Here is a 9,414-nt window from a genome sequence, read left to right on the forward strand (position 1 = left end):
CAAGCTTCAAGCAAGGATGCGCATCTTTTTCTAAGACCGGCGAAAAAGAGACCGGAGTCTCCCTAGAGACCGGTGATTCCTCAAGGACTTAATCGTCATTTAAGCCCTTAGTAAACCCTAAGTTATGCACCTAATCCCCACTATAAATACCCAATTAGTCTAATTAGAAGAGCATGTTCTTCTTAGAAATCTTTAGTGTAGTTAATATCAATCAAATCTCTCTTTAATCTTGTAATCAACATTTAATCAAGTTTTAATACAAGTTTTATTTCCTTAATCTCTCTCTTGTTCATCCTTTATTTTGGGTAATTGAATATTATTTGGGTTATTATTGGGAGATTGATAACCTTCCAATCAAGCATCAAGTACTTCTTTTATTCTTTTCTTTATTATTGAAATCATTAGTAGGTATAATTCTCTTAATCCCTTTTTAATTATTGTTAATCACTTTCATTTATTCATCATGTTTCACTTTGTTAGTATGATTGACAACCTTGCTAGCATGTTCAACATGAATATGAGTGAGTAGTTTCTTTAGCTAGGGTTAATGGGTAATTAGGGGAAACCAACATGGGGAATAATTCATGCTTAATTTAATATGTTATCATAATTTACTTGCTTGCTTGTTGTGATCTCAACTTATGCACATGTTATGTTTGATGAAATGTGAGCCTATGAATCCTTGCATTTTTTACCCATCACCTATCTTTTCAATGAGACTTGTAAGACATAAACCAACTCGAGTCTCATTAGACCATGCATATTGTTGAGTAGGGAAGATTAAGTCGACTTGTAGGTGTTGTACAATCTAATCGATTCGGCTCTGGGACCCGAACTTTCCTAGGATTGTAAGACATAAACCAACTCGATCCATCACAACAATAATTGCTTGCTTATAATTTGAGAATATGTTTGTATGATCAATTCCCATGAATCCCCTATGACCCCATGATACCCTAGTGCTTTTTATCAATTGTTTACATCCTTTTAATTCATCTTGCTTGTTTACTTTCATTGCTATTTAGTTTAGTGATCTTCTACTTCAAACCCCAAATTGTGACACCCTTAGACACCACTAGTTGCAATAGAAAATCTCATGTCAATTCCCGTCCCTTGGGATCCGACCTTTACTTGCCTCTTTACTAATTGTAGAGTTGTTTGTGAAGTTATAAATTGTGTTTTGGTCTAGGTGCTCCTAACGACAAGTACTGAAAACTAAACCTCTCATAAGGGATCACGACCAAAAATGGCGCCGTTGCCGGGGACGGTGTTAACTTGATTTAGATTTTCTTGTATTTTTATTAGTTGTGTCTTTCTTTGCCTTGGGGAAGTAAAACTCCTCAAGGTTTGTTCTAATTATTTTCGAGTTGTTTGATATTTTGCATGTCTAGAAGGTCACAAGGTGACTTGTTACCCTTTGATCACGAAATTGAAAGGACTTTGATAACCAATAGAAGACTTGCTAGGAGAACTTTGAGAGGTATCGGTGAGGTTGTAGATATTCAACCAAATACTATTGAGTTCATCAACCCTTTTGCAAGAGAAGGTGAGGAGAACCCAGCACAAAATCCAACACAAAATCAACCCACAATGCCTATGTTTTCATAACATTCCGTACCCACCAAGGAGAACCTACCCAATGGTACTCCCACACCACAACATCTAACCGGAAATTTTATTGCCAAATCCGCATTTATCCAATTAGTCGAAAGAAGCCAATTCGGGGGGATGCCTAGTGAAGACCCTCACTCTCATATGGAGTCTTTTTGCGACTATTGTGATGCGATTTCTCAAACCGGTGTAACTCAAGACCAAATTCGATGGGTCTTATTTCCTTTTTCTATAATTGGCACCGCGAAATAATGGTTGAAAGGCCTTGATAAGGCTACTCTCGGAATTGATTCTTGGAATAAGTTGGCTCTAGCTTTCTACAAAAAGTTCTATCCACCGAAAAAGACTAACATGCTAAGAGCTCAAATTACGGGCTTTAAGCAAAGAGATGAAGAATCTTTGGATGAAGATTGGGAGCGATTCAAAGGAATTTGTCGCTCATGTCCTCATCATGGACTTAGCGAGTGGTTCTTGGTACAACAATTTTGGAACGGTCTTTATGATGACTCAAGAAACATTCTCAACATGGGATCAAATGGAATGTTCACCGAAGTTGATGACAATCAAACTTGGAACAAAATTGAGGAAATGGCGGTCCATAACTTACAATATAGTAGACCTCGCAAGGCTACTAGAGGAGGAAAGAATGAAGGGGACTCCATTACTCAATTGGGTGCTTAACTTAGTGCTCACATTGATACCATCAATTTGAAGTTTGAAAAAGCTATGGCTAGACTTGAGGAAGCCTCAAAATCACCAAAGCATTATGTTAATGCCATGACGGCATCTTCATCAATCCCAAGTGGGGTATGTGAGAATTGTGGAACTTTGGGACATGACCAAAGTGAATGTAGGGGAACAAATGAACAAGTGAATGCTTTCCAAGTATACAAGAGTGGTACCCCTTATTCAAACTATTACAATGAAAATACCAAATTCCATCCAAATCTCTCATACAAAAGCCAAAATGTTCAAAACCCTCAACCAACATACACCCCACCTCCCATGAGAAACCAAAATCAAAGACCCTTTTACAACCAAAACCAAGGTTACCAAAATCATACTCCATACAATCAACAAAATGACCAAGGTTTTGATGTTCAAAAAGCGGTCCTCCAAATGCAAAAGAATAAACAAGAGTTTTTCACTCAAATGCAAAAAGATAGTCAAGCAAAGGAAATCACTATCAACAACATCCTAGCTCACACCAAAATGTTGGAAACCCAATTGACTCAACTAGCATCTTCAAGCTCACAAAGACAAAAGGGGAAATTACCACCTCAAAGTAATCCCCCAAGACATGAAACGGATAGTTCCATTCACTTGAGGAGTGGTACAAGGTATGAAGCACCGAAGAAGCAAGTTGAGGATGAAGTTGTGGAAGCTAGTGACAAGGGAGAAATTGTGCAAAACTCCAAGGATAGAGAACCATCAAAAGAAGAAATTTCAAAGAAAAATGAAGACAAGGTCAAGGAGAAGGAGCCCATTGTGATTAGACTTCCTTTTCCGAGTCGTCAAGCCAAGCCCAAATTTGGTGACCAACTTGGAAAATTTATGGAAATTGTGAAGAATTTGGAAGTCTCGATTCCTTTCACGGAATTAATCAATCACGTGACGGCCTATGCAAAATACATGAAAGACATTCTCACAAAGAAGAAGTCTATCCGGAAGCTTGAGACTATCGCCTTCACTAAGGTGAGTAGTGCAATCCTTCAAGGGAGTTCACCTCCAAAACTCAAAGATCCGGGAAGCTTCTCAATACCGTGTACCATTGGCGACACCACGATCAACAAAGCCTTATGTGATCTAGGAGCTAGTGTGAGTGTTATGCCGTACTCGGTGAGTAAAAGGTTAGGGATGGGAGAGCTTAAATGCACCAATATCACACTCCAAATGGCCGATAGATCGACGAAGACACCATTAGGGATATGGGAAGATGTCCCCGTAAAAGTTGGGAATTTTTTCATCCCGGTGGACTTTGTCATTGTTGACATGGAAGAAGACTCCAACACTCCAATCATTATAGGAAGACCTTTCTTACACACCGTAGTTGCGGTGATTGATGTGAAGCATGGAGAGCTCACTCTAGAAGTGGGAGATGAGAGCATAACTTTCAATCTTGACAAGACCATGAGAGTTTCCCGTTTGCATGAACCATGTTTTATGGTCGATCATTATAGTCGAAAGGATGATAGGAAGAAGTCGGAATTCCAATGGAAGAAGAAAATTGATGACGCTCCATTCAAAGAGCAAGTGAATTGTAACAAGGAGAGCTTGAAAAGCTCACCAAAGTCAAGCAATAAAGAGGATGGCCTCATTGGCCAAGATAAGAAAGTGGGAGAGTTATCTCTATCAAGGATAGAACAAACACAATATATACGATAATATATACATGACTACACTACAAAGGAAATGAACTTGTTTTTGGTTTTTCAAATTTTCAAATTTTTATGGTTTTTCGAAATTTTTTGATTTTTTTGGATTTTTGAATAAAAGTTAAGTTAGAATTCCCCATCCCCACACTAAGATGGGCATTGTCCTCAATGGCCAAAATGATGGGAAATTATGCAAACATGATGCATGAATTCTACACTAAATGCAAGCTATACTAATCTACACTACATGATGCATGAGTTTTTGTTTATGACAGAGAGCGTAATTTAGATTACCTCCCGTTGCGTATGCATGTACATCCCCAAACCGAGATAGACATTATTTCTAATGTCCTAAAGTTGGGGGTAGTTCATGCACACAAGATGTAATGCATGAAACTAAATTGTCATTTTGGATTTTCAAAAGTGGGAACAATGCAATAAGAACACCTCAATGGGGCCGAGGTGTTAGTCCTCTATATTGCTAGGACTCTCCAACTATGATCAAGATAAAATAAATAAAATAAAGAAAGAAGTAGACAAACCTCAAGAGGGTAGGAGCCTCCAAAGCTTGCTAGTCTTCCACCATATCATCATTGTCATCATCTTCCTCAATAGAAGTGGACTCATCACCACTTCCCTCTTCACTTCCTTGCTCACTTCCTTCATCATCCTCTTCTTCTTCATTAGCCTCTTCTTCATCAACAACCTCATCACCGACAACCTCATCGTCACCCGGTATCTCACCCCTAGATGCACTTGGAAAGAAGACTTCCCTATCCGCCCAACTAGGCAAAGGACATGAAGGATCAAGTAGTCCTTGCCTAGATAAATGAAGGAGGGGTGGATATTGAGCTAAGTATGCATCTTCCCGATCCTTATAAGCTTGTTTGTGCATCTCTTGCATAAGTAGAGTCATGTAGTCATTTCTTGTTTCAACACCTTCGGGTTTGAACTCTTGATACTTGAATGGATAGGGTGGTGTGACAATGGAGGAGGAGGGAATTTAAATTTCACCCCTTTGTTGACGGATGATCTATTCGGCTTCTTTTGAGAGGGGAAGAAGGTAGTTTGTCCGATGGACACTCAAACGGCATATCTTGGAAGGCAAAGTAAAAGATCTAGCATCATTGGTGAGCCACCCATATTTGGTGTCAAGAGGATTATGGGTAACCCACTTGTACTTGTTAATCATGGCATCCATGTCAATGAGATGACCCCCTTTTTTCGCCACATACTTGCTATCCTTGTTGAAATTCGGATCAAAGTACTTAGCCAAAAGAGTAACTAGACCTCCATTTACGATGAAAGCGGTGCCTTGCTTTCCACAATCAACATTGAGCCATCTTTCCACCAAAAGCCTTAGAGAATTGTAAGGCTTGGTGAATTCCCTTCCAATATTTAAGGCCGACTCAAGGAGAACACAATCGAGCTTGGTAAAGTGGTTAGTGTCTTTTCTTGCAATGATAGTATTCCCGATGACCTTGTGCCATACTCTAATGCCCGGATGGTGGACTAATAGAGCGCGACTAGCATGATAGTTCTCAAATTTCCTCCCGGAAATCGCCTCCCAAAGAGGAGCGGGGTCATATTTTTCGGGCTTCTTGTAATAACGAGGTGAATCACTAAGACCCAATGCTTTACCCAAATCATCAAAGGTGATGCGCCTACTCACATTGGCAAGGCGGCACTCGATGTTTTCTCTAGTCTCTACCTTAGTCACTTTCAAAGAACTCAATAATTCTAAGGTAAGGGAGGGGTATGTCAATTCTCTTGTAGCAAACAATTTTCCCTACCCCATGGCTTCAAAGAAGGCTTTTGTTTGTTCAAGGACACCCAATTTGTTCAAGGCATCTTCACATATGAATTTGGTTGGTAGAAAAGATTTTCTAGCATACTTGGCAAATGTATCTCTATGGGAGTTAGAAATGAAAATTACCTCCGGATAGTTTGATAATTGAGCAATTTTTGGAGTTGTTAATGTTATTGCTTCCAAGGGAGGAATTTGTTGTTGTTGAACTTCCAAGTTTGAACTAGCTACCACCATAGCCAATGAAGCTTTCTTTGCTTGAAGACATTGTTGTCTTGTTGAGAGTGCCTTTGCCTTAGGTGCCTTTGTTGATCCTTTTGTCTTTGCCATTGATGATTATACCAAGAAAAGAGTGAAAATCTTCAATTTCCAAGTATACCCAAATCGATTTTAAGATAAAAGGCTTTGCCTTTGTAATTTCAAAAATCGACTCAAAGGTTGAAGATTTTGCTGCTTGGTTTGATTTTTGGTGGAAGAGGAGTGATTAATTGTTGTTAAAAGGAAGTTTGGATTTGATTTTGTTGAATTTGGTTGAGGAAATCTTGTTTTGGTGATGGAGAGGATGACGGTTTTGAGTTTTGGGGTTTATGGGTAGTGTTTTGAATGAATGAATGAAGAAATTAATGTGTGAGGGGTATTTAAAATACTCGAAAATTTTGAAACTGCGGGGGAAGACGGGCGTCTTTCCTTCGGGACGCTCAGATTCTACCTATTTTGGGTTCAGGATTCTAGCGTAAAGACAGGCGTCTTTCAGCAGGGACGCTCGGATTCTTTGACTGCGGGACGAGCGGATTCTGCTGAAGACGGGCGTCTTCCTGCAAATACGGGCGGATTTCTGAAGACGAGCGTCTTCTGTAACAGGACGCTCGGATTCTTCGACAGTCCTAAAATTTCAAATTTTCAGTTAAAATGGACTGGCGGATTTTGACAAAGACGCTCGGATTTCCTGGAGACGAGCGGATTCCCCTTGAAGACGCTCGGATTCTCCCTGGTCTACCAGGATTCAGTTCCATCCGTGCACTTGCATATCCCGTGTCATTTTTCATTCTTCAAATCCCGTGTTCTTCATTGTAGGGGCACTACTAAGGTATGAATAGCCTGGGCAAATGCTATCCCCACACTAAGCTAAAGCACTACAGATCAATAAAATCATTATTCTCTCCCTCACTTCTCTCAAAAATGATAATTACCTTGATCAAAGCATAAAAAATCCAAAAATGACAAAAATGCAATATAAGAATTAAAATGCAAGTTAGGGAGTTAGAAATATTTACAAATGGTGGTTTAGGGAGGACTCCACCAAACTCTCATCCTTAGTGAGATGTCATGGGGGCATGTCCAAGGTGTTGTTGATGTTGCTCAATACCATGAAGAAGTAGTCAAAAGCTTGTTCATTATCATGATAAAGATCTTCAATAGATCTTTGCCCTTGTTGTGCTTCATGTTGGTCTTTATCGATAGCATTACCAATATAGGGATTGAAAATCCCTTCAAGCTCATCGTCCCAAAGAACACAAACTTCATCTACTTGGTCACTAAAGATCTCTCGAGCATTTCGAGTCATTTTTCCAAGAAGGCAATATTCGCATGTTCCATATGATTGATAATCAAATGGTGTAATCACATTAGTCGAAATTAATCTTTTGATGCGATTCTCGTTTATGTGACCTAATCGGCAATGCCAAATGAACGATTCATTTGTATCACTTGATTTGAGTTTCTTTGATTGAATATTGTAGATGTCATTAGTCGGATTTGAGGTTTCTAAAATGTAAATGTCATTAATGGAAGGAGCTTGGCCTATAACAAAGTCGTTCCTTGAAATCGTACAACGATTGTTCTTAATGACAAAACAAAAACCGTCCATGTCTAACATAGCGATAGAAATAATGTTTTTAGAAAGTGTAGGCACATAAAAACAATTATGTAAATACAACTCAAATCCATTAGGCAAAGCTAATACATAAGTTCCCTTGGATTCGGCCGCTACTCGAGCTCCATTTCCAAGGCGTAGATCCACATCTCCTTTGCTAAGCCTCTTCACGTCTCTTAACCCATGTAAATGATTACAAAGGTGAGAACCACAACCGGTATCGAGTACCCATGTCGTAGTGGAAGTATAATTTATATCAATAACATAAATTTCCTTAGGAATTTTACCTTTTGGAACGATGATTCCTTCCCTTATATTTCGCAAATATACGGGACAATTCCTAAGCCAATGTCCCATGCCATAGCAATAATGGCACTCATCTTCAACTTGCTTGAAGTTTTTCCCTTTCTTTCCCTTCTTCTTAAACTTTTTGCCCTTGGAAGCAAGAACTTGATTGCTTGAGCTCCCACTAGTTTTGGCATCTTTCTCTTCCAAAGACAAAGATCCAATAGATTTTATGAGGCGGTCTTCCTGAGACCGGCTCATAAGAGATCTTGTAGTAGTAGGAGGTTTAGATGAAGTGATGAAGTTTATGTTTCCATCTGAACCTATCCCAAAATGAAGTTCTCTAGTAGTGTTGAAATCATTGTTGAAGCAAACGTCGTCAAAAACATTGTGGCAAGACTCAATAGTTATCGGTGTAGTAGCGTTTGATGGATTCATTGTAATGAACTACAAGTATGGAGGAAAAAGGAAATATTAACATTTGTCATTTTTAATCATACTTGTAAATGATTTAACAAGATATGAACATTTATATAGTGACCTCTCCCCAACTATAATAAATGATTCCAAGATCCAAATTCATATTAACTTGGGGCACGGTGTGCCGAAATACCCTTTATTAATATAACTCGGTGGATTAACTCTTTAATCGATTCTACTTTTAGAACTCTTGGTCAATAAAATTACATTAATATTTATCTCTAGCCCGAAACACATCTGGAAATCGTCGTGAATACTTTCGTTGAGTTCAATCCAAATTTCGAATAAATGTGTCCATGATCCAAATTCATATTAACTTAGGGCACGGTGTGCCGAAATACCCTTTATTAACATAAATTCGGTGGATAGACATTTATCACCCACTTCCCCTACATAACAAGGTTTGTACCCCAGTAGGGCCGAATGCACTCCCTCATGAAATAGGTTTTCATGGTTTCTACTTTTGGTAAGGCTAAGTCTCAATTGTTTATTTTAGCGAGAGGTCATGTCAATTTATTATCTATCACGTTTTAAGTGAACTAAAGCGGTGAACTACGATAATTGTAATTGACACGGTCGATATACTCGATTTAATGATAATGCATGTTTTAGTTATGACGATTTAGCGATGCATGCAACATATAAATAAAATGCAAAACATAAATAAATTCCTAGTATGACCTTCCTAAAATAGTAAATCTAATAAACTGTTACATATTCGGAAACCAACTCCTTTGGTCCCTCTTGGCACGCATTTCAAGGCAACATTCTTTGATGGATCGCCTTCTCGAGTGGCACCGTCTTCAAGGAACTCCGGAATAAATAAATTACATGATAAATTACATAATTTCCTATTATACATTTGTAATTAAAATAAAATAAATCTATTAAATTACAAAACGGTAATACGAGATCACAATAAATTACAACCGAATCGATATTTCCATATATTTCGGGTAATATCAATTAAAACTAAGGCCATA

The 9,414-nt window shown here is 38.5% G+C and overlaps 1 non-coding gene across 1 annotated transcript; it reads right to left on the reverse strand.

The window, feature by feature from the left end:
• Positions 1 to 1,962: 1,962 nt before the first annotated feature.
• On the reverse strand, positions 1,963 to 2,069 carry LOC141624623 (small nucleolar RNA R71). The gene has a single exon (XR_012534429.1). It is a non-coding gene; the product is annotated as a small nucleolar RNA R71 (small nucleolar RNA).
• Between the last annotated feature and the right edge of the window lie 7,345 nt (positions 2,070 to 9,414).

The sequence above is a fragment of the Silene latifolia genome, chromosome X (assembly GCF_048544455.1).
Source record: "Silene latifolia isolate original U9 population chromosome X, ASM4854445v1, whole genome shotgun sequence".
In the NCBI taxonomy this organism is placed as follows: domain Eukaryota; kingdom Viridiplantae; phylum Streptophyta; class Magnoliopsida; order Caryophyllales; family Caryophyllaceae; genus Silene; species Silene latifolia.